We start from the raw sequence: 26,385 nt of genomic DNA on the forward strand, positions 1-26,385 counted from the left end.
AGAGTGTGCAAAAATCAGAAGATCTGAGAAAGCACATCAATGTGTAGAAAATTTTGCTCAATCCTAGATAGGTCTCCAGTGCCTCATAGTCCAGAGAACAAAATGGGCATTCAATATACGGGTACTGAATGGATAAACAAATACTACACCGAGTTCAAATACCAACACCTCTCCAGCATTACTCTCATGTGATTTTCCAGTCTCTGAAAACTTCCAGGGATAAAGACATTACCCTTAAAGATACTGTGTATTTTATTTATTCAGTCAGTTAGTCATTTTGTCAACTAGAATCTATTGAATACCTGCTGTTGTATTTAAGTCTTGAAAAATAATGTGATGAACCAAAAGAAAATGCCCATTCAAAATGCAGTCAATGGGGGAGATAAAAATTAGTAAATAATAACCAAAAATAAAATCAATACTGTAAGGAAAAACATTAAATGGTACTGTAAGAACCTGGTCTAGTATTTGGTCTAGTAAAGACAGGAAGCTTTCCTGGTGATATACTTAAATGGTGCTCTAAGGATATGACATAAATTGCTACTGAAAAAGGAAGGGAGGGGCCAGTGGGTGGCGTGGTGGTTAAGGGCACTGGACTCCCATGAGGCCAGCCATGGTTCACATCCTGGATCTGGCAGCTTGCTTTTTACTTTCTCTCTCTCACTCTCCTTCTATCCCCCTCTGGTCAAATTTAAATTAATAAATAAATAAAGTTAAAATAAAGTAATTCTTTAACCAAAAAAATAGGAAGGGAAACAGCATAGAAGGAGTCTGTAGAATGGAATCTTCGTGTCATAGAAGAAGAAATGAAGAAATCTGGCTAGATTGGGGCTGGAGAAATAGGCAGAAAATAAAGTAGTGGTGTATTTTAATCATTTGTGAGTTTGTTAGATAGTTAGCTCTCACCAAATGGCCCTCTGTTCTTTTCCCACATGTGTTTGAATCTGGTCATGTGACAAGTTGTGGTCTGTGAGCCTAGCACCCCTAACTAAGTTAGTTAACAGTGGGTGTGCCTCCCCCATCCTTCAACCAGGCACCTGGAAGGACTAAACCGGCTTAGGTCTCTAAGGCACAGCTGGTAGGAAGCACTGGTGGATGCTTCTTCCAATCCTTCTCTCTGCCTTAGGAGACTCTTCTGCCCCATAGCACCTCGCTGTCCTCTTCCTCCTATTCATTAGTCCCCCATTGGGGATCCTGCCCCTTCGGTGATTCCATTGCTCTGTGGGATCTTGCCTTGGCCCCTCCTCCTGGCTTCTACTTCATCAAGGATGCCAATGATGACAGTGGCAAGCAGTATTATAGACATTCATATAAAAGTCCTAAAATAGAGTGTACTGTTGATGGAGAAGGATGAACAGTCTAAATCCAGACTGCCCAGCGTAAACCGGAGTTATCATTGGCCTCACTCAACCAGTCACTTAAGCTCTCCAGGTCTCAGTGTTCTCAACTGAAAATTATCGATAATTACAACACTTACATGGTTCACAAGAGGATTATATGAATTAAAATATGTAAAACCCTTCACATAGTACCTGCACATCATAGCTATTAATACCATTTTCCTTATTAGACATGGTGAAGACACAAAACAGTAACATAACCAAAACAAACAAAATACCCTCCTAGCTAAAGAGAATATATTTTTTTCTAGTCTGGTCTTTTTTCTTTGAAATACAAAATCTCAACATTTTCTTGGCCAGTAATAATCAGGATGGGAATGACAATTTCTTATTTTAGGGTCCCTTATGGTTCAGGATAATTGCCCATTGACATTTCATGTAAGTTCGGCTTATTTACCCTTTGTATATAACTGAATTCCTTCCTTCCATTAAATCTTTTTAAGGCCTGACACGGGTTAATCATTGACACTGGCATGGTCTTTCTATTTGTGAGTTTTTTGCTTCTCTTTTTTTGTATCTTGTATTCCCTCACATCCTCACGGCCTACACTTCAGCTGAAATGGGTTTTGTCCTACTCTGGCTTATATAGATACCCAACTTGAGTCTGAGTGACAAAGATGCTAAGTTACAGTGGTATTAAACAATTCCCCCCACTTTCTACCTTAGCTCAAATTGACGTCCCATATTTGCAATTCGCAGTAAAAGCTCAGTGAAAGAGCTGGTGGTACAGTGGTGAGTACTGCTCCGTGAAGCTGGGTGTGAATGGAGAAGTTCTCATCTGTGTCCCAAGGCCTCCCTGCACATGCCTGGCTTGTGCTTGACCATGTTCTAAACTGAAGCTGGGGGTGGACAGTGGTGTGAAGACTCTGTTGAACATACCCTCCCCCGTCATGGAAAAAATAAATAAGCTCTTTTTAAAAAACTCAATAGGAACACACGATTGAAGTGGTTTTTGTAAAATGGCATGAGGGAAGAGCAGGGCAAGTTTCAGGGAAGAAGTGACATTTGAAACACGATTAATACTTTCTTGGGAGGAGAAGGAAGTGCATTCCATATAAAGGTCACCAGGATGCCCCTTCCCCTCTAGGTAGCTGTGCTTCCCTCTGGTTGCCAGGGTAATAATGTACGGAAGGCAAACGCTGGTCTGCCTCTCACTGTCTTAGGAAACTTTGTTGACCTCATGCTGCACACTGGTAACATGAAAGTCTGCAGTGTAACATCTCCAGCTCATCACAAAAGAAACCATTTGCAGGAAAGTTTACAGGGGTTAAGGGGCTCTCTACATGGCAACAGCTGTCACAATTCCCTTCCTTCAATAGCTTCCAAGATAACCATAGCAACCTGAATCCCCTCCCCTCAGGGTGGCCTGTAGAAGAGGGGGGAGGACAAACCCCAGGAGACTTGGCTCCCTCTTCAGGGGACTTCATCTAGTGTTGTCATGGAATTAAACATCCTGGTGCAGAAGTCATTCGGGCTCTTTATCAAAGACGTATTATGCCTACGCAGTTCTTATCTCTATACCTAACAATATAGATCTGTAATATGTGGTATTATTATCTTATGTGTGTGGAGTTGCCTTAAACTGATGTATCTCTGGATATAAACAGAGCAGCTTACTTTGGATTTCTAATGTACAAGAAAAAGCAATGGAGAAAACATTTCAAACACAGAAAGGGACTCTTAAAATTTTGTGGAAAAGCAGAATTAAAATCCAAGTTTATTGTGCAAAAAGCATCTAAATCCATGCATTGTTTTCCTGCAATACACATTTTCCACAAACTTTTCAAAGACTCGCTGCTTATACTCCAAATCTAACCTGTATGTCTTCCGGCTTGCTTTTCTCTCTTGCTTAGCTGTTTTCAGATGTGCTCTGCCAAGCTTTCTGAATTTTCGTGAATCCCCTCAAGGTCTGTTGAGGGTGGGTGAAGGGGGCGGGAGAATGCCAATGAAAAACTAATGAGCCAGCAATTATGAAAGTGAATAAATCTGCAAAGACAGATGAAAATCAAATGAAGAAAATGTTCTGCATACCATATAAAGGAATTATTTTAGGTTTCTTAGCTCGATGCTCACCACAAGGCTGATTTTTTTTTTTCTTAAGGAAAAAACATATTACTCTATGGATCATGGTTTCTGGCAATCAAATTAGATCAGTACTGGAAATCTCAATCCCCTTCAATAGGAATCGGGCTGATTTGTACTTATCTGTGCCTTCAGATAAAAAGCCTTTTTCAGCTAAACTCTTACTCTATCACCTTTCAAATCATCCATTACCCCAGCTAACAGAGAAGTGATGAGATTATATATATATATACATATATATATATATTTAAATTAAAAATGAGATCATGTAAGAGAAGCTTTCAGGATTTCCATAGGGGAGTCAATGCATAAATAATGGTATGAAAAAGTAAATCTCAAAGAAACATAGTATCTAGTCAAGATAGCAGTATTTATTTCATAACGATCACTTTTAGCATAAGAGTAAAGAATCTTAGAGACCAGCTGTCCTTCCTTCCATCTCAGCAAGCTGTAGGGAATCTACAGGCCATCAAGCTTTCCTGAAGAGCATGACAACAACCTGTCCATCCGAGCACTGCTACGCGGGTAGGTGCTTTCCCACCTGCCAGCGTTTGTGTGTGCAAGTGTTGTGAGCTTACTTTCCATGCTATGTAATAGGTCTCATCAGCCGACTGGCGTATCAGCACATTTTATCATGCTACTTCTGCCACTTACTTGCAAAATACATGTTCATGGGTGATCCTGTCTTCCATGATTTCAGAAAGCAACTTACATACTTCTGATTTCCATCTTACTGTCTTCAGGAGTGGCCAAGGCAGGCTAATTTCTCATTAAATCTGTTTCCCCTTTTGCTTGAACTCACAACTCTCTCTCTATAAAATGTCATATATGTGTATACATATTATATCCATGTACATATATAGTGTCCATATTTATATGCATATATATATATATATTATATATGTATATCTATATATTCTAGTTTCATTGTGAAGGTATTAAGACTTAAACCATCTGTTTATGGTGTTAAAAGATGAGGCCTTTGAGAAGCTTCTTGCAAATGATGAGATAGGACCCAATCGTTGAATTCTCCTTTCTGAAGAGAAATGCAAATGTGGAGAAGGAAAAAATAAAAGTGATTTTCCTATTCTTACACAGTCACTCAAAATACTTCTAACACTAGATGTGTGAATTTCTTCCTTTTTTTTTTTTTAATTTACTATAAAGTACTTGTGGTTGCTGGTTGAAGAAGGAGAGAAGAAAGAGAAAGACAGAGCTAGAGAAAAAAGTGAGAAAGCACCCTCCAAGGGAATGGCCATGCCACAAGCCCTTCATCATTCTCCTCTTGAGATTTTGGGCACGCATGCCTATGCTCCAGGCATGTGTTTCAAGGTGCTGGATCTGGGACCAGAACCATGCAATAGTCCTTGTGAGATACAGTTGATTTGATCACTATGCCAGCAGCTGGACCCACATATGTGAATTTCTTCCCCCACATAAAGCAGTTCTTCAGTGAACACCAATTGGATATCCTGAGATTTAATTCAATTATGACACTATCTACTGAGAGTTAGTGTCAGATCCCATGGGTTGAGGGCTCAGGGCTTGGTCCCACCAAGTGTCCCCCATTTCAGATGTCAGTCACAATTAGGCAGTTGATAGCTATACTTCTGGGTCAGCTATAACTCAAAGTTCCCATGACTGCTCTTCAGATTTGACTAATACGCCATACCGTGTTACTCAGGGAAATACTTTACTGCTTATCCGTTTGTTATAAAGGATATTACAAAAGGTACAGATAAACAGCCAGGTGGGAGAGATACACAGGGCAGGGTGTAGGAGAAGGGACTGTTCCAGTCCATTCTGTTGCTAGTAACAGAAATTACCTGAGTTTGGGTAATTTATAATACTAGCAGTTTATTCAGCAAGTGGTTTAGAGCTCTAAGATCCAGGGGTCACACCTGGTGTGGATTTTCTTGATGGGTCTCACGGGTGTCACCTGATAGGAAAGCAGGAGTGTGCCTGTCTGTGTCCGAGCATCTTTGTCTATCTCATTCTACTCTCCGTTCTCCTTATAAACCCACCAGGACTTAGCCATGGAGGCCCTACTCGCTCTCTAATCACTTTCCAAACACCCCATCTTTCAACACTATAAATGGATTGAGTCTTTTCCTAACATCGTCACAATACGACAAAATGTTAATACATGAATTTTGGGGAGGTACTCAAACTACGGCAAGGGCTCCCTTACCCTCTCTGGGCACCTCCACATACTCAGCTATGTAGAAGCTGAACACTGCTTTTTTGAGTTTTGTTTTGTTTTTGTTTTTGTTTTGTTTTTGTTTTTTTTTTTTTAGAGGTTTTTGCTATAGGGCTGTGTGCTCACCAGACAGAGTCAGAGAAACAGAAAGCGAGAAATCACCCTTGGGGTGGGGGGGGATGACCATGCCGCAATCCCTTCTCCATTCTCCTCTTGGGATCTTGAGCATGCATGCACACGCGGCCAGCGTGAGGTTTTGTTTTGTTTTGTTTTGTTTTGAGAGGTTTTTTCCGCTATAGGGTGCGTGCGCTCACCAGGCAGAGAGACAGAAAGTGAGAAATCAACCCCCAGGGGGGACAGCCACACCACAATCCCTTGTCCTCCATTCTCCTCTCAGGATCTTGGGCACACACGCACACACGCCCGGCGTGAGTTTAAGCCACCGGGTCCAGGACTCGAACCACGGTCAACTACGTGAGAGTCCAGCGACATAGCCATTAAGCTAACTGCTGCCTTCCCCCCTCCCGCCCCCATGTGAGTTTTAAGCCACCGGGTCCAGGACTCGAACCGTGGTCAACTACGTGAGAGTTCAGCAACATAGCCATTACGCTAACTGCTGCCTTCCCCCCTCCCTCCCGCGTGAGTTTTAAGCCACCGGGTCCGTGACCTGAACCACAGTCAACTACATGGGAGTCCAGCAACATAGTCATTATGCTAACTGCTGGTCCCTGCCCTTTGAGATTCTTACAAAGGCTTAGTTATGTAGCCATGACTGGTCAAACCATTGGCCATTGGTGATCCACTCAACCTTTAGCCCTTTTCTCCTCCTGGATGGTTGGGGGATGGAGTTGAAAGTCCTAACCCTCTAATCATGTCTTGGTCTTCCTGGTAACCAGCCCCCATCCCTCTAGGGGCCACCAGTCACCAACTATCTCATTAGCAAACAAAAGACACTTTTATCATTCTGGGTGTTCTAAGTCTTTTAGGAACCATGTGCTCCTAAATAGGACCAAGACCAAATATAAGTTTTCACAGTATCACAGCAAGTGACATGCATGTCTCTAGGCAGACCATGTGTAGTTCTTTGTGACCTTCCTCTCCTGCAGCCTGAGACAAACGAGCTCCTGCTTACACAAGTGAGGCCACCAGTCAGAGGGTTTCAATGACTACCTGGTCAGAAGTATCTGTTTGGAACTTAAAAGGAGCCAAAACAAAACAAAACAAAACAAAACAAAAATGCCTGCATGTCAAGACACTGAAATTTGAGAGTGCATCTCTCAAAGCGGATTACTATAACCAAGAACCCATCTCAATTCTTGAGCTCCAGACTCACATTTCTAAATATCTACCTGGAATCTCTTTAGCTATATAGAGTATGACATACTCAGAATTGAAACAATTACCAATATCTCGGTCTCCAGACAGAGCCTTCTCATTTTGCAGACACCATCTACTCTATTCACAACCTAGGAATTTGGCTTACCTTTCATATCAATGCTTCTGCAACTTGGGCATACAGAAATCTTCCCTCAAACTTATTTTAACACACATTTTTACCCCTCCCTTCCCTCTCCCAGCCAGTGATTCAGGTTCAGGAAATCTAGGATGGGGCTTGATGCTGTCAGGTGATGTTGGCTCAGGGATCACACTTTAAGTAACCCTGCTAATACTAATACCACCATTACCTTCTAACTCACCACCAAGGGCTAAGCAGTCTGCCTCTGGTTTCTCTCTAAAGTCTATGCTCTTTGATTTTTTTGATTGGCCTATTTTTAGCTTCTAGTATCTCTCATATTAACAGATGCTTTGACTTCACAAATGGCCTATCATCCCTAAAGACATTATTCACACAACTGTAGACTGTAAAAACCATCCAACCAACAAACCAAAGCATTATGTAGCTGAAGTTTTCCCACTTCAAAGTATTTAATATAGTAATTTTAAAACTTCTTCCTTCTTTTATTTATTTATTTTCTCTTAAACAGCAGAACCTTTCTTCAATAGCATTTTGTGGGTAAATGAAGTTAGTATCTGGGTGAAATCTCAGCAGAGATTGGTATCCTGGTATTCATTCCCCTTCTCATCTCACCCACAAGGTGGTTGTTGGTGAATCTCCAGGTAAATTCGGAGGCTTCTAAGAACAAAGTTTGAAAATAGGTTATTCAGATGGAATCCAAACATTTATTTATTTTTTTTAAGATACAAATCTGAGAGCATAATACTGAAGACTAAGACTTCACAATCTAGCTCCAGTTTAGGTCCAGTTTCATGCCCGAGCTCTCCCTTTTGTTCTCCAGATATGGGTGCTACATGAAGCCTCCCTGGATGTTCCTGGAGCCTAAACTGGTTCGCACGTTCCTTTAGGATGCCCCTCACACTGCTGAGCCTTGCACAACTTTTGACCAAAAAAGTAAAGCTTTCTCAAAATGGAGCCCATTCCTTTCCCACCACCCTGATATAGAAATACTTATTTTCTTCTCTTAATTTCCATGTCCACTTGAATTTTCTATCTCCATTGTTCTAAGTTTGAGCTATGATGGAATGCTGGGAAAACAGAGGCTATGTCTTTGCATTCTTTCGTGTATTATAATTTTTGAATATAGACAGTTGCGTATAGAATACAGGGACATATGTCTTCAATAGATGCGTCTTGTGCTCTGCAGCAGAATATGATAGTTTCCAATCATGATTATGCTCATAAATCTTGTAGAGGATAATTTAAAATCATTACAAGACATAATTTCCTATTAAAATAAAGAAATTAACTACCATGCAATATTCATGCATAATTTGTCTGTGCCTTTTATTTATAATAAATAATAAACGCATAAAAGGATGAATTAGTTGTTTTGATCATTTAAGAGGAACTCTTTCTCATTGCAAATCAACATCTTCAAAGGGAATTCAATTGCAATTTACTTTAGTCATCACACGTGAAATATCATCGTCACCACGGTCTTAATGAATATGACACCGGAGCAAACACTCCCATTCTATAGCTACTGGGGTGCAATAAATGGAGTTCTTTTGCCAGAAAGGGTCACATACATATTTAATTCTCTATCAATCTTATTGGACATCAGTGATTTCTCTAGGACCAGCCCTAGCAGCAAATGATTGATGAATTAAGAAATACCATGTGCTGGAAGAAATATATTTTAAAATTTAGATCAGAAAAACATGCCCTACTTTAATGCACGAATTTTTAGTGTGTTGCCATTATATATTAGCAAGAAAAGGTAAATGGCACAGACTCGACAAGTTTTTTTCTAAGGAAGCTTAAAGTTAATTCAAAACAGGAGAAGCCTCTTCCCCAATATACATAAAATTACCACCATCCCCAATGTTCTCACTCTCACGTGGATTCTTAATTTCCAAAAGCGTCAGTGGTACATCGCATATTTCTAGGAAGCCATAGGCCCTCAAACTTGGAAGACCCACTCTGTTCAGTATTTACTGTGATCAAAAACATGATGCATTTGTGTTTCTCTGACTTGCTGTAATTATGGATTTTTTTTAATGTCCTTCATATCACATGAAATGTATCAGTTTGAATACATGTCACAACCTGCACCGTTTCCTTCAGGCTTCCAAACATGTGGGACCATTTATGCTGCTCCCAGCACAGCATTTTACACATGAATAGTGTTTACGGGGTTTGGTAAAGTTTTGTCTCTTTAAATTTTGAGTCAGTTGCCAGTACCAAGCTGGTGCATGCTAAGTAATAACTTTCCATCAACTGATCCAACGGCATTCTTTCTCCCTTTTGAAAATCATGGCTGATTAAGAGTCTAATGCAACAGCTGTTAGTGATCATGTGATTGATATGTTTTTAAAGACAGATGTTGAGCATTAAAAGCAGAGCCCTTTGGAGTTCTCTGTAGTCTGTGAATACATCTGAATGGCTACAGTTTCTTTTCCACCTCACTTTTTATTACTTTTCTTTTCTTGCCTTGTCTTGTTCATTTTCTCTTTAGTAGTGAGCAAAAGATAGTCTTAATGAAACAGGCTATTTAGAAATAGAAACGACACCCAATATTCTATCCTTCAAAGCAAGTGCTGAAAGAAAGTCCATTGTTGAAGCTGACGAGTTTTGTAAATCCTTATTTAAGAAAGCATAAAACTATCCTTAGGCTCTTACTGAAGAATGCAAATACGATACAACAGTACTCTGTAGAGCTGGGGAGTTTCCAGATGGCCTCAATTGCCCTCAAGTAGCATGCATGTTAATAAGACACCATATTTCTGAGATTGGACAGGGACACAGTGATAAAAAGTGATGCTTTTCCAGGATGGCCCGCATGGGGGATTCCCGTTCACAGCTGGAGACCTCCCTGAGTATGAAGGGCATGTGTGTGACCATAATTAGGGGCTGGCTGAGGCTGGGGATGGATCAAAGCACCTTAACCCTATCGGAGAGGTTTCTCTCTTTCTTTCTCTCAGAAGAAATAGACACATTTTAAAAAAAGGAATCATTTTTTCTAATAACTCCAATTTGAATTATTAATGTAAATTTCATTGTTAATGTTTTCTTCACATGTTCTTTTACAAATTAGCTTTCACATTAGAGAACTTTTCAGAGGATCTAACAAATCCATTACATTTAGCTCTTCTTGAATGCTGTAAACCATTGCATTCTGCTACCTTTTCTATATTTCTCCTTTCTTAACTTTGATCCAGTGGATTCTATCCTGAAGTTCTTGTGCCTGAATTTATGACAACGGGGTGATTTCTATTATGATGCTACCTCAGGAAGTGATTCATCTGGCAGTATCTACTAGGAGGAACAAAGTGTACTGTGAAAAAGAGAAACAATATTACTTATGGAGAATCAAAACGGTTCAGAACTGCAAAAAGCTTTGGAACTCACTTCGGAGAGTATTTAAAAACTTGGTGTTAAATGTGAAGGCTTAGGAGTGAAAGGTGATTAATCAGCATAAGCCACAGGGCCCTCTCTCTGCAGGATTCTAGCACAGTCTGCACATTACCACTGCGGTTGGAACCATTCAGATATTTCAGTTTGGGTGGTCCTGCAAGGATCCAGTGCACTTCTACTGGTGACCCAGCAAAGTGGAAAAGCGATTAGCTAAGCCAGATGAAATCACCATCAAAGCTGCAAGGCGTGGCCTCGTGATAAATACTATGCATTTATAGAGCGCTCTTCACCCTCCAATTATCTGAGGGGGAAGCCACGATATTATTCCTGCTTTGTATATAGAGTGAAACAGTGATTTATCAAAGGGACTGAATAGCGTTTAAGTTTTCTGTGAGTAAAAACATATTAGTGAATTATCAATTTAGCCCAGCCCTTGAAAAACAATTTCTCAAAAGCAAAGCAAGGATGTGTGTTTTCAGCCCAAGAAACAAAATGAGCACAGTTTGCTCTTTCCTCATCAGCATTCAGGAGAGGTGTGTAATCCGCATGGATTGCACGTCTCTATGCATGTCATTACTATCATCCTAAGCATCAAAATCGGTGTTCTTCCAGTCTGCATGAATTCAGAGCTGCTTTCAAAAATTTCCACAACCTTTTTATGTTCATTGGTTTTTGTCATGACACGTACAAGATTTGGTCTGGAGCTACTAGCTTATGGTTGCTCTCACAGCGTGAGCAGCAGTAGGAGTTAGTGACACTGTCCTTACCAATGGATGTCAATGGAGTAGGGCATTGTGCCAGGCACATGATCGAAGAATAAGCTCAAGATGGCATCCGGATAGAGCTCAGTCTGTGCAAGAACCTGTTTCCAACCTCATCAACAAGTATGCTTTATTTATTTTTTTTTGGAGAGGTTTTTTGTTTTTGTTTTGCCATAGGGCGCGTGCACTCCCCAGACAGACAGAGAGAAACAGAGAGACAGAAAACAAGAAATCACCCCCCCAGGGGGAATGGCCATGCTGCAATCCCTTCTCCTCCATTCTCCTCTTGGGATCTTGGGCACGCACACACACGTGCCTGGCGTGAGTTTTAAGCCACCAGGTCCGGGACTCGATCAACTACATGGGAGTCCAGCAACATAGCCATTACGCTAACTGCTGGTCCCAAGTATGCTTTATTTTTAGCACAGGTTATTAATTTTTTTGAGAGGTTTTTTGCTATAGGGCGTGTGCGCTCGCCAAGACAGACAGAGACAGAGAGACAGAAAGCGAGAAATCACCCCCCAGGGGGGATGGCCACACTGCAATCCCTTCTCCTTCGTTCTCCTCTTGGGATCTTGGGCACGCACACACACGTGCCTGGCGTGAGTTTTAAGCCACCAGGTCCGGGACTCGATCAACTACATGGGAGTCCAGCAACATAGCCATTACACTAACTGCTGGTCCCAGCACAGGTCATTAATTGACATTAATATCATGGCACTTTCTATGAGACTGTGGCCCCCTGAAGCATGTGAGCTGAGAAATCAAATGCGTAAAAATATTTATATTTAAAAACTATGATAAAGAGCACAACGTTCGGTTTTCTTAAACTTTTAAATGAGCTTTATTTAAACTCAGTCCTGGGCTGGTCCTCTGCCCAGGAGGTGAGTGCTATGCATAGAGAACAGTTTCTCCATGGCCAAACAGCTCAAATCCTGGTCCTGGAGGCTTGAAAACTGTGCTAGGCACGTGTGTGTGTGCATGCCCCAAATCCTGAGGGGATGTAAAGATGGAGGAAAGTGACTGCGGTATGACCCTGCCCCGATGGAGGTTGTTCTCTCGCTCGCTCTCTTTTTCATCTCTCTCTCTCTATGGAAGGCATTTATGCCTTCTGCAGTAAAAAAATAAATAAATAAAAATAAAAACAAAAAACTAATCCTAAACTGCAACATCTTGACCACAGATAATCTGCTACCTTATTGTTGCTATTCAAACAAAGACTCTTGATTTTAGTCAAGGAAGCTTCCTAAGTGCCTAACCCATGTATTATATCTGGTAAAATGTTTTAAAGTTCATTTATTTTGCTTATGATTGACCGCATGTATGAGAGAGAGAGGAGAATAGCATTTTGTAAAGCTGAGGTTCTCTTTTACCAGTTCTCCAACTCCTCAAGATCTTGGGTGCACGCACATACCCAGTTTGTTTTCAAGCTGACCCAGGAATCCAAACCCACAGTCAGCCATGTGACTTCCAGCACTGCAGTTCAGTTTTTGTAACTGACTTCACCATCTGCGTGGGCCCATATCGGCTAGTATTTTAATCACCAACAAAGAAGTTTTAGCAATCCTGCCCCCAGCAACCTCATTTTTGTGTTCACAGGTTTATCTCAATGGTTTTAAAAGCTACGACTACTATTAAAACTAATTTAATTCAGGATTTCTTAACTTACGTAATATTGAATGTTTTACTGTTATTACAGGCCATCTACACTTGCTGGAAAGAGAAAGAGAAAGAAAGGGAGAGGGAAAGTGGGAAATCACCTCCTCACCCCCAGGGGGAATGGCCATGCCACAATTCCTTCTCCTCCATTCTCCTCTCAGGATTTTGGGCACGCACACACACACTCATGCCTGGTATGATTTTCAAGCTGCCGGGTCCAGGGCGCAGACCACACATCTATTCATGTGGGATCAGCCACCTTAACCTCCACACCACCTGCTGTCACCCTGACATTTCATACCTGATAGTTCTTTGTGGTAGGGAGTTTTTCTGTGCCTAATAGCATGGTGAGCAACACGCCTGGTCTTCAGCCACTAGATGCTAGGTACATACCGAAGCTGTGACAACCAAAAATGTGCTCTGGTACTGTACAGTTTCCCCTGGAAGAAGAGGGGTCCCCTCACTGAGAATCAGTGGCTAAAGTTCAGGTTTCTGTTCTCAGTGCTCGCTGTTGGCATTCTTTCTCAGTAGATGGTATCACCATTGCAGGTGCTTCAGGACCCGTAGTTTCCGATGGACACATGGATGTCCCTTGTGAAAGATGTGGCTTTAATTTTAGTCCTTTAATCCCTAATCTCAAAAGCAATTGTCCCTGAGTTTCTTTCTAGCTAGATTCAGAAATAGTCATTTATTGTTTTTAGGTTACCAGATTTAAGCCTCAGAGATTTTTTTTTTTTTAAATTATAGGGTTAAATGCTAATGCAATATACTATAGTTTCTAGAACTGATTGATTGTAATCTGCAAATCTCAAAAAATAACACAAGATTATAAATGTTTGTCTAAGTTATGGCTCTGTCATAATGAAGTAGACAGTGAATTTTTAAATAATAAATAATTATAATCCCTTTTATAGTTATATAGATTTAGTTTTATTATTCTTTTGTTAAAATATACCACTATATTTTACAGCATTATAAAGAGTGCCCCACCCCAACTGTTAACATGACCATTTAATAAAATATTAATAAACTCCAATTTTTTTATCAAGTTCACCCCACATTATGGCAAAATGCACTTGATATGTTTGCCACAGTGAAGCTTGTATGCAAAGCAATTTTTGTCTTTTTAAAATTCTCCAACAGATGCATGTAACCCTGGAATAAAAAGCAGCTCTTTTGAAAATCTAAATTCAAGCAGCTGCTTTGTTGAAAGTCCATGGATTCTGGGAAGGCTCTGAGAAATCTGGATTTTATTACTTAATGTCAAATTATTCTCAGTTTTTCCATCTGCAAAATGGTAAAAATATCTTCTTCAAAAAATGTGTACACAGAGTAATGCGACCATCCCCAGGGGGGATGGTCACGCCGCAATCCCTTCTCCTCCATTCTCCTCTCGGGATCTTGGGCACGCACGCACATGCGCCCGGCGTGAGTTTTAAGTCACCGGGTCCGGGACACGAACCGCGGTCGACTACGGGGGAGTCCAGCGACATAGCCATTACGCTAACTGCTGGTTCCCATGTTTGCACACATTTTCAGAGCCCACCAAAAAACACAGAATTGTTGAGTGCATCTGCTTCATGCCCTGAGATGACTTTAAGAAGTTGAGTCAATTCAAAATGTTATATAGTACGTCACTATCAAGTTGGCATCGTGTTAAAATGTTGATTTATATTTCTCATTTTATCAGTTCAGAGTGGACAGAAAAGTTTTCTTTGTGGTTGTTTTGTGTTTGGTTTTGCTTTTTGATCTGGAACAGCAACAGTGAAATCAGGTATGGATTCTATCCACCTGAGGAATAATACCTGATCTACTCCTAGAGAACTGTTGGCTTCTTCCCAATTGGCCCCAGCTACAGAGTTTTCCTGTTCCATTTTAATGGCTATGTTTATTTTGAGTTTGAGAACAGTACTCTCAGACTAATCATCTTCAAATTGGAATACAGAGGAGTGGCTCAGGAAAAAATCGCTTTGGGTTTAGTTGGGCAGATAGTGAATAAGTGAGAAGAAGGCAAATACTAGGGAGATACGTTAGAAAGGCTCAAAAGCACAGTAGGGCCACCATGGTCCCTTGCTGCGTATGATGGGAACTTAGGGAGCACTTGTTAAATCAAATGAATGAAAAATGAGGAATGTGCATGCAAGATGACAAGAACTATAAAAAATAAGTGATAGGTTACCATATGTTAAGACCTTGCACTTTGTTTTTGACCTTGATTCTGGGTTTCAGTCCTTACTGTAGAGAATGGCCTTTTCTCTCAAGGTATGATATTTCTGGAGTGTCAGATGAATTCCAAGGTGCTCTGGGAAGTTGTTCCCTCTGGCCGAACCAGAAATCTGTCTCCTAGTGCTGCACAGCATCCGGTGTTGTCCACACCACTCTACCCTCAGCAGCCACTCTGCTAACCCTGTGCAGTCCCCTGTTGTGCGCTTGCAAACCAGCTGTCAACCACAGACCTGAGAGGGAATCCCATGAAGGCTTCAGGGGCCTCCCATTCTGGATAGTGCCCTCCTTTCTGGTATCTTGTCCTACACATTCCAGTCGGCTCATCAGCTCAGACTCCAGTCTGTCTCTTTCTCCAGAATGGGACTACAACTCTCCATTTGGGCTCTGCTGCCCTGACTGCAAGCTGCAAAGTCCTTCCATGTGGAAACCTGGGTTGAACATGGAGTTTATTTTATGTGTTTTCTTCCATCAAGGATCATAGCCTTCTGCTTTCTGTTGTCCAATTCCTTATAGTGTTATCTTGCATACTCTGTCCCATAGTAAGAGTAATTTCCTTTTAAGTTGTGGGTGGGTGGGTAGGTCTAATAACAATTATGCCATAATGCCTGGAAGTAGAAATACATACGTTGTTGGATGTTATCTCTGACATCATCGACAACTATAATTTCCAATTGCTTGAAAATCTAAGTGGGGATTATCTAAAAATCTACCCTTTTTCTGGTTAGAAACCTACTCTTATCTACTTTAAAAACTAGAGCAAAGTTCTATCACTACATCTTGGCAAGTGGCTAAATGCTGTATGTGTGCACATTGCTTTTCTGTTCCAATTCATTCAAGTTGATCTTTTCTTCTTTATTTGAAATGACAACGGAGTGCGGTCTTTGAGCATAAAAATAGCAAGGACGAGGCATAAAAATAAATGCAAATTATAGAAAATAAAGTTCTCATGAGAGACCTGATTCTCCAAAACCAAATTACATAAACTCTACATAACAAATAAAAGCACAATACACAATTGCAATAAAATAGTTCTAAGAGAATTCAAATTTCTTCTTGAATTAACCTTCAGTCTGACATATTCCTAATGCCTACAAAAGGCAGCAGATGGTATTAGAATGGCAAATTCCATTAAACTATGCATTCCAGTGTGAGAATTTTATTTATTTACTCATGAATTCCATTTAAGGATATATTCACTTAGCAGGACGGGTATAAATTCAGAAACTTATAGTTTTATTTCAGATTTTTAGGAAAGAATATACACATTAGGACTGATAAAACCAAAACAATATTCAAAAAATTGTAGTTTCTTTTTAAAATGCTTTATTTCTGTTCGAGGATTAATAGTATCTCTTGGGTAGGAAATAAAGCTACCGACTTGCTGGGTAGAGCATATACTGGATTTGTTACTCTGAACTGGAAATGGATTGGAGTTCATCCACTCAAAAGTGTATGTCAAGGAATCTTGACAAGTTTTAGAATTTAACCAAGGGTTGGAGACAGCAGGTAGCATGGTGGTTAAGGTGCTCGATTCCCAATGACTGACCATGGTTTGAGTCCCAGACCTGTTATCATGAAAACTCATCCGAGATATGTGTGTGTGTATGTGTACCCAAAAATCCAGAGAGGAGAATGGAAAAGAAGGGATTGCCACATGACCATCCCCCCAGGGGAGTGTTTTCTCACTTTACCTCTCTCTGTCTCTTTCTGCAAAGCACATGCGCCCTAAGGCAAAAATCTAACAACAAAGATTTAACTTAAAGTCATGAAACATAAAAACTTATTGGCTTATAGTATAATAGACATATTCCTCTGGATCCCAATAATTCACTGTTATTAGAAGCATAAAACTAGTAAGTAGTCATGGAATAACAATAGCAACTAAATTTGCTTACATGAAAGAACTTTGATGAAACAACCTGAAACCTTAAAGAAGTCAGAACCATGAATGGTCACATAGGAAGTGGTTATAAAGCCAAGCACCTCAGGTTCAGAAAACACTATTTATTTATTTGGAGAAGTTTTTGCTATAAGGCACGTGCACTCACCAGAAAGACAGAGAGAGACAGGGAGACAGAAAGTGAGAAATCATCCCCCAGGACAGATGGCCACACCGCAATCCCTTCTCCTCCATTTTCTTCTTGGGATTGTGGGCATGCACACACACACACACACACACACACACTCAGTATGAGTTTAAGCCACTGGGTCCAGGACTCGAACCGTGGTCGACTACATGGAGGTCCAGTGACATAGCCACTATGCCAACTGTTGGTCCCCAGAAAACACTCTTTATGTCTCCTATTTTAACTAAAATTCACTTTCTTGACAGATGGCCTCTAGCCCAAATGCCAACTTCTCCACTGACAATGAACTTATTATCATCTAACAGTACATTGTAGCTTGTAGAAATTTGGTGAAATTGCTTAGTGATAAGCCACATAAGAGGAAAGGCAGGGATTTAGGGTTCAAAAAGTACCGAGTTTAATATATAAACTTTGTGACACCTTTGTTTTCTCATGTGTCGAGTGGATTTAGTAATGTGGACCTGTTAACTACATTCATAGCTATTTAGAAGTTCGTTGTGAAAATCTTAATACTTTTTCAAATGTGTGAGATAAACACTGTGGCTTTCTTTAGTAAATAGTGAAGAAACTGAGGCTAAGGGAAGTTGGAGTTCCCCAATGTCCCACAGATCTGAGGGGCAGAGTTGATAGCCAAACCCGTGGTCTCAGCCCTGACTCTCTATTTCTGTTTAAAAGGTGCCAGAGTGCTCACAGAGGAAGTTCTCTGATGGCCTGATTCCTGTTGTTAGTTCTCCTTTGATAGAAACCTGTCCTCTGTCCTACTCAGCCCCGTTCCCACATGGCTCACTATGTGTGGAAGGAGGGAGAAGTAAGATATTGCAAATTCAGTATTTCCCCTCTCAGGCCGAGAGGCTCATTAACCAGAAGTTCATGCCCCAGGTTGCTATAGAGCATCATTATCAGTCAGTCACGACACTCTGGTGCCAAATGCCCAAGCTCAGATCCAATATCTACTACTCGCTGAGTGTGACTGAGCTTAGAAATGCATTCAACCTCTTTTGTTCTAGTTTTCTGTTTGGATGACGATGGCACTCAGTTCACGGAGTGGTTATACAGGTTACATTAGAAAATTCATGTGATTGGAAGTGAGTGGGACTGAGTAAGCCATGGGTAAATGGCAACCATTCTTATTCATCCCTTATTGTCACCCATAGAGTCGCCATTCTGATTATCTTGTGTACTCTGTCCCAAATAGGGAAGGGTTGTGATGGGTTCCTCAAAAGGTAAATTGCAGGAAGGACTGCAAAGTTTTCTTCTCTCTTAGTTTTCTACTTTCTTTCACCTCCCTGTAGCATTCTATGACCATGGTGTCCATATGTCTGCTACCAAGAAAATCCAAGTCACTAAGGGTAAAGCTCACCAAAGGTATGATTTTGTTCACAGAATTTCTCTGGGGTATTTTCTGACTTCTGAGCCTCAAATTAGCATAACTATGAGCATTTCAGTTAAAGGTGCAATTAATGTATAAGAGGCACTTATCAGAAGACCTCAAAAAGTTCCTGGAAAAAAATGGAATTAAACTGTAAGTTTATTTTGGTGCAATAAAAAATTTGAAATGCAATGTATGCCTAGTTTTTCATAAAAGGTATTTTCCACAAACTTTTTGAACATTCCTCCTTATACATAAACTCAGTCTCTTGGGTTGACAGATTCAGAATTTCCAGAGTAGTCATTTTCCTTGGAAAAGGCTTTTTTTTTTTTTTCATTTTCATTTTCTTTTTTTTTTTTTTTTGTATTTTTGCCATAGGATGTTTGCACTCACTGGAGAGAGAGACAGAAGACACAAAAAGAGGGAAAGTGGGCAAAGGCCTCTCAGAGGGATGGCCAGGTTGCAATGCCTTCTCCTCCATTCTCCTCTCGGGATTTTATGAATACATACACACACAGAGTATGATTTTTAAACCACCAGGCTCAGAACTCAAACCGCAATTGGCCATATGGGAATCCAACACCTTACCCACCAGGCCACCTCCTGGCCCCAGAAAAAGCATTTTTGACTGATAATTCAGATTTCGATGATGTCATATTACAGATGACTGTGGTCATGTCAGCACACTGTAATTAATTAGCTACATTCATTTTTAATATGCAATATTCACATTTTCATGTTCATCCGGAAAGACTAACAATTTTTAATCATTGCCTGGAACACATGTCTCAAATAACAGCTCTTGTCAAGCATTTTTTTTTTTTTTAATATACAGATACATGGCTTGTTGAGTAGCCTAGCTATTCTATGATTAAACTGATGAGGTCAGGCAAGTCTGACTGCTTTGTTTTCTAGAAGTCAAACAGACTGCAAATTTACAGGATATAAGTAGTTCGGTGAGACAGTGAGGCACCACCGAGGAGACAAATGCTTATTAAACTGTGGATTAATACAGCAGCAGCGTGTGAGCAGTGGCTGAGGCTTTCAGTGCTACAGTTTGGACAACGCAGTTGTGGTTGTTGTGACAGGCTCTTGGCTGACACCGATGGAGCCAGGACCAGGCAGTTAATAAAAACCCTACAGATTTGTTTTGTTGTTGTTTTCTTGTTGAGAGTTTGCTGTATATAGATATATTTTTTAAAAAGTTAATTGTTCTTTTTTTAATCAACTTTTCTAAAATCATTAAGACTTAGATAAGTAAAAAAAAAAAAAAAGACTTCAATAGGATGCTATGTACTGGTGGACAAAGATACCTTCTCTAATTCTTAAACTACTGATATATAACCATCATTTGTATGTTTAAGTTAGCTTTAAAAAATATTCTTAAAGACACAAAATAATTCATTTTTCTGGAGGGTCTTTTTTCTTTTTCTTTGTCCTTTTTTCCTTCCTTCTTTTTGCTTTACAATCTATTTTTTAATTGGCATGCAATAATTGTGTACATTTGTGGGATACAACATCAATGATTTTCTATTATTTTTCCTCCTGCATTTCTTTATTTCCACCTTGATTTCTTATTTTATTTCTATCTCCAAGTTTCAGAGGAAAATCGATGCAAATCCTTATGTTTATCATAGTTGCATCAAATATTTGCCCACCCGTGCCCCCTGCTACCTAGATAAAGCACATTTGATAAAAGATAATGAACCTAGTGACTAAAGAAAATCAGGTTATGGCGTTACTCTAAGAAAGAATAGTTACAACACAGTTATGACCTGAACTGTGTTCTTCCCAAATGTGTATGCCGAAGTCCTAACCACTAGTGCTAGACATATGATTATATTTGGAGATATAGGACCTTCAAGAGATGATTACATTTAACAGAATGTCTTTAGCTTAGGCTTCACTACAGGATGACTGGTATCTTTGTAAGAGGTTAAGACACAGACATGCAAAACCAAGTGAAGACAGAGGAAGAAGACATCCACCTACAACAAAGAAAAGAGGTCTCCAAGACAAACCAATCCTGTCAACACCTTGGTCTTGGACTTTGAGCTTTCCAAGTTGTGAGCAAATAAATTTCTATTGTTTCAGCCATCCAGTCCGTGGTACTTTGGTATGGCAGTCATAGAAAAATAACACAAGTAGTTTAGTTGTCATTTGTTCTTTACAAGACTCAATGATATATGGATTATAAGACATCAATTTTTTTTTTTTTACTCAGTAAACCAGTTGCTGAGAAACATCTCATCACAGCAAATGAGATAGGAAGCCAGAGATCTCCACTCTCATGGAACTTATAGAAATATTACATGCAAAACTGTTCACAGCACAATGGGTAACATGCTGAAGTGCAGTGCTGGAGGCCACATGGTCAATCACAGGTTTGGATCTCCAGTTTGGACGACTTGAAACCTGTCTAGCACATGCACCTGCTCAGGATTCTGACAAGCTGGAGGGTTTGGAGAAGGGGATCACAGTGTGACAATGCTTGCTGGGTTGCTTCTTTCTCTCTCTCTCTTCCTCTCTCATGTGCATGTATGTAATCTCTACCATGAATGAAATAAACAAATTTTAAACTTCAAAATTGTTCTTTTGATAAAATTTTTGAATGCATTCATTGCAGTTTGGAAATATTCATTTTCAAAGGCAATAATGGAAAGAACGGCATTATGGGGAATTAAAATTTTAAAACTACGTAATATGTCCAAACAGTTCATGGAAAAACAGAATTAATGTATGAGTTTGTTTTGGAGAAAAATGTTTTGAAATCCATGAATTTATTTTGTAATCTTCCAGAGAGCATGTATGTTTACCAGAGATAAAGAAGTGTATTTGAGAGAGAGAGAGAGAGGGAGAGAGAGGAAGGAAGAGAAAGTGAGAGCTGCTCCTTTGGAGAATAGTCATGCCACAATCCTCTTTTTCCATTTCTCCCTCCTTTAGAGATTTTGAGCACAGATTCTTGTGCCTGGTGTGTTTGTCATGCCTCTAGTTCCGGGACTCAAATCATGCTATCAACTATGAAGGATCCACTAGGCCATGAGATGACCTTTTTTTTTTTTTTTTTTCAAAATTGTCATAAGGTGTGTGCACTTGCTAAAAAACAAACAAACAAACAAACAAACAAAAAAGAGGGAGAGGGAAAAGCAATTCCTCCTCCTTCCAATGGAGTGTGGTCGATTATATTTGGAGATATAGGACCTTCAAGAGATGATTACATTTAACAGAATGTCTTTAGCTTAGGCTTCACTACAGGATGACTGGTATCTTTGTAAGAGGTTAAGACACAGACATGCAAAACCAAGTGAAGACAGAGGAAGAAGACATCCACCTACAACAAAGAAAAGAGGTCTCCAAGACAAACCAATCCTGTCAACACCTTGGTCTTGGACTTTGAGCTTTCCAAGTTGTGAGCAAATAAATTTCTATTGTTTCAGCCATCCAGTCCGTGGTACTTTGGTATGGCAGTCATAGAAAAATAACACAAGTAGTTTAGTTGTCATTTGTTCTTTACAAGACTCAATGATATATGGATTATAAGACATCAATTTTTTTTTTTTTACTCAGTAAACCAGTTGCTGAGAAACATCTCATCACAGCAAATGAGATAGGAAGCCAGAGATCTCCACTCTCATGGAACTTATAGAAATATTACATGCAAAACTGTTCACAGCACAATGGGTAACATGCTGAAGTGCAGTGCTGGAGGCCACATGGTCAATCACAGGTTTGGATCTCCAGTTTGGACGACTTGAAACCTGTCTAGCACATGCACCTGCTCAGGATTCTGACAAGCTGGAGGGTTTGGAGAAGGGGATCACAGTGTGACAATGCTTGCTGGGTTGCTTCTTTCTCTCTCTCTCTTCCTCTCTCATGTGCATGTATGTAATCTCTACCATGAATGAAATAAACAAATTTTAAACTTCAAAATTGTTCTTTTGATAAAATTTTTGAATGCATTCATTGCAGTTTGGAAATATTCATTTTCAAAGGCAATAATGGAAAGAACGGCATTATGGGGAATTAAAATTTTAAAACTACGTAATATGTCCAAACAGTTCATGGAAAAACAGAATTAATGTATGAGTTTGTTTTGGAGAAAAATGTTTTGAAATCCATGAATTTATTTTGTAATCTTCCAGAGAGCATGTATGTTTACCAGAGATAAAGAAGTGTATTTGAGAGAGAGAGAGAGAGGGAGAGAGAGGAAGGAAGAGAAAGTGAGAGCTGCTCCTTTGGAGAATAGTCATGCCACAATCCTCTTTTTCCATTTCTCCCTCCTTTAGAGATTTTGAGCACAGATTCTTGTGCCTGGTGTGTTTGTCATGCCTCTAGTTCCGGGACTCAAATCATGCTATCAACTATGAAGGATCCACTAGGCCATGAGATGACCTTTTTTTTTTTTTTTTTTCCCAATTGTCATAAGGTGTGTGCACTTGCTAAAAAACAAACAAACAAACAAACAAACAAAAAAGAGGGAGAGGGAAAAGCAATTCCTCCTCCTTCCAATGGAGTGTGGTCATGCCACAGTCCCTACTCCTCCATTTCTCCACCCTGTCAGGATCTGAGGCATTCATGCACATGTGTCCAGCATGTTTTTCAAGTCATCAGGCACAGGATCTGAACTGTGGTCAATCATATGGAATCTAACTCGCTTAGGCAGTAGGCTTTGGGGCCAGCCTTATGCATAATTTTTATAAAAATAATTTTCCATGAGTTTTTTGAAGAACCCCCCTCATATTCATTTCTACAATAATTACTAATATTTATTGAGCACTTATTATGTTTCAGATACTATTTCCAGTATCTTGTTAGGAATCATTTATTTTACCTCCATAACAACACAAATAGGTACTCACGCTTTCCTCATTTTACAGATAGGAAAACTAAAAACTAAAATATTTAACTGGTCTAGGATCACACAGCTAAAAATAGCAGCTAGTTACGGATCAATATCTGAAGTTGAAAATAAAAATCCCAACACAATAGAGCCAGCAAGTAATCAGAAATCGTGAGGAAATAACATTTGGGAATGTCCAATAGGAAGAAGTTTTTGAGTCTTCTAATAAACCAGTCTCTGACCTTGGTCTTATGGTCCACTTATTCCAAATACAAAAAAAAAAAAGAGTAAATGAAGAGAATCTGAGTAAATTGGGCAGAGAATGGGACATATTTGTCTACTAACAATTTTTAAAACATTTCTATAAGACTATCTGATGCATAAAGAAAATAAGAGATGACTCAGTAAATAAAAGACTAAAACAAAAATCAATGTAAAATACAGCACAGTGGAGTATATATACCTCCCAGAAAAATCACGCCATCTGCTAGAACTGTTGTCCTTGTTTTATATATATTTGCATAATCTAATCTGCTGCTAATACTTTTGAGGAAGGTTCTGATTTCCTGCATCTTATTCTTTATCTCCAGAAGGTCTGTTTGATTGTTTTTCAGTGTGTCTACCTTTTTATGGGGTTCCTCCTTCAATTCATGGAAGGATTTTCTTATCTCCTGGAGTTGGTTGTCTGTTTTCTTTTGCATTCTCATTGAGTTTTGTTACAAAGAATAGTTTGAATTCTTCCTCTGACATTTCTGTGAGCTCTCATGTTTTATCTATTATTGGTGAGGAGTTATGTTTCATTGAGGGGAAGATATCTCCTGGTTTTCTCCGAGTCATTGGTGCGCTGCTTTGATTTTTAGTCATCTGATAGTACTCAATTCTTCCTTTTTTTATGGAGTATGTTCCTGTAGTCGTGTGCTTTGTGCCCTTCCCTGTGGTGTGCATTAGCTCTATACCAGTTTCCCTCCTTTACTGTAAATAACAATTTGGAATCCACAGTAGGAGTTTGGAGATAAGGTTTTCAGAGGGGAGTTCTCCAATTTTACTGCTAAGGATGTTGTGGGGAAAGAATTCCTCCAGAGTCCCTTGTCTTCAGGTGTTTTGTTCCTGTATACCCTAACCTTTCTGCTCCCAATTTGGCTGGAGGTTGGGCTGGGTATGTAGAATGTAAGGCCACTTTACTTCATGCAGGCCACAGCACCCTTGAGCTCCCTGATGAGCTCAAGCTGAGCAGCATGGGACTCCCTGTTGCTCCTTCTATCTCTTCTATCTCAGGAAAATTATTTTATATTTTAAAAATAGCTATAGGTACCGGGCGCGTGTGCGTGCGTGCCCAAGATCCCGAGAGGAGAATGGAGGAGAAGGGATTACGGCGTGACCATCCTCCCTGGGGGGTGATTTCTCACTTTCTGTCTCTATGTCTCTCTCTGTCTGTCTGGCGAGCGCACGTGCCCTACAGTGAAAATATCTCTCTCAAAAAAAAATAGCTATAGGTATATCAATGTTAAAAAATTCAAAATTACAAAACTAAAATAATGATATGCAAGACATGTAACACATTTTCCCATCTGCAAAAATGTTAGTCTTCCTGTGAAAGCAAACTTGCTATTGCTTTGTAGCAAGCCAAATACATCCACCTTTATTTGAACAAATATAGTGGTCTGTAAACCTTATAAAAACTGTGACACTCTGAGTTTAAAAAATATCATACACATTTTTGGATTATAACAATTTAACCAACTGAAACAGAATGAGAACAGAGTCATTTTATGTTAGGAAGAAATCAGGAACAGGCTTTTAGAGGTTGTTGAAGAGTTGATGACAATTCAGTGAGCAGAATGTGACTGCTTCAGCACTTTGATTGATATATAATTTATCCAGAGTTCATAAGACAGCAGTATTATAAAGATATTGACTACTACTTTCTTTACTCTGTATAAAGAAAGCAAATCAATAATGATGGTTGTATAGACCACAATATGACTTTTATCTAGTACATCAATAGTCAGAGGCCTTTACTTTTCATGTGGGATCACTGCATTTTGTTCAGTTTTCATAAAAATGTTATATAGGCCCAGCCATAGCTGCACCTGCTGCTAAGATGCTGTACCTCACAGACTGGAACCACATGGGAGGCTCAGGTTTGATTTCTGGTCCAACTTAAAGTCTGGACTTGCTGGTGAGCAACTGTGGTTCCAGCAACTTAGGGAAGCTGAAGACAGGAGAGTCACAAGCTCAAGGCTATCCTGGACAACACAGCAAGGTTTTATTTATTAAAAGAAACTTACTGGGGCCAGCAGGAGGTGTGGTGGTTACTAGACTCCCACATGGCTTACTGTGGTTTGCATCCCAGACCTGGCAGCTTGAAAATCATGCAGGGAACATGCACACAGCTGTCCAAAATCCCAGGAGAAGGATGGAGGAGAAGGAATTGCAGTGTGGCCATCCTCCCTGGGGGACGATGTCCTACTTTCCCCACTGCTGTCTCTCTCTCCTACAAGTGCACGTACCCTATGGCAAAAACAAACAAAAATCTTTATCTGTAGTGCCAATGGGGAGGCTTAGACAGAAGAAACACAACATGACAAGGACCTGTCTTTAAAAAACAAAATGTTACTATGGGCAATTTCATTATTATTTCTGGTTATTTCCTGCTCTCCCTGTAAGATGATTGTATTTCTTGCCCTCCTGAATTCAGTACACATTTTTGGATTATAACAATTTAACCAACTGAAACAGAATGAGAACAGAGTCATTTTATGTTAGGAAGAAATCAGGAACAGGCTTTTAGAGGTTGTTGAAGAGTTGATGACAATTCAGTGAGCAGAATGTGACTGCTTCAGCACTTTGATTGATATATAATTTATCCAGAGTTCATAAGACAG

General features: G+C 39.8%; 1 long non-coding RNA gene across 1 annotated transcript in view; it reads right to left on the reverse strand.

Moving 5' to 3' along the window:
• Positions 1-7,641: 7,641 nt before the first annotated feature.
• LOC114009078 (uncharacterized) overlaps positions 7,642-26,385 on the reverse strand; it is a 52,566-nt gene continuing 33,822 nt past the window's right edge. Inside the window, exon 3 of the long non-coding RNA XR_003550548.1 lies at positions 7,642-7,816. This is a non-coding gene — a long non-coding RNA (uncharacterized LOC114009078). The remainder of the gene's footprint in view (positions 7,817-26,385) is intronic.

Source organism: Tupaia chinensis, unplaced genomic scaffold (genome assembly GCF_000334495.1).
Source record: "Tupaia chinensis unplaced genomic scaffold, TupChi_1.0 Scaffold000453_1, whole genome shotgun sequence".
NCBI lineage: Eukaryota > Metazoa > Chordata > Mammalia > Scandentia > Tupaiidae > Tupaia > Tupaia belangeri.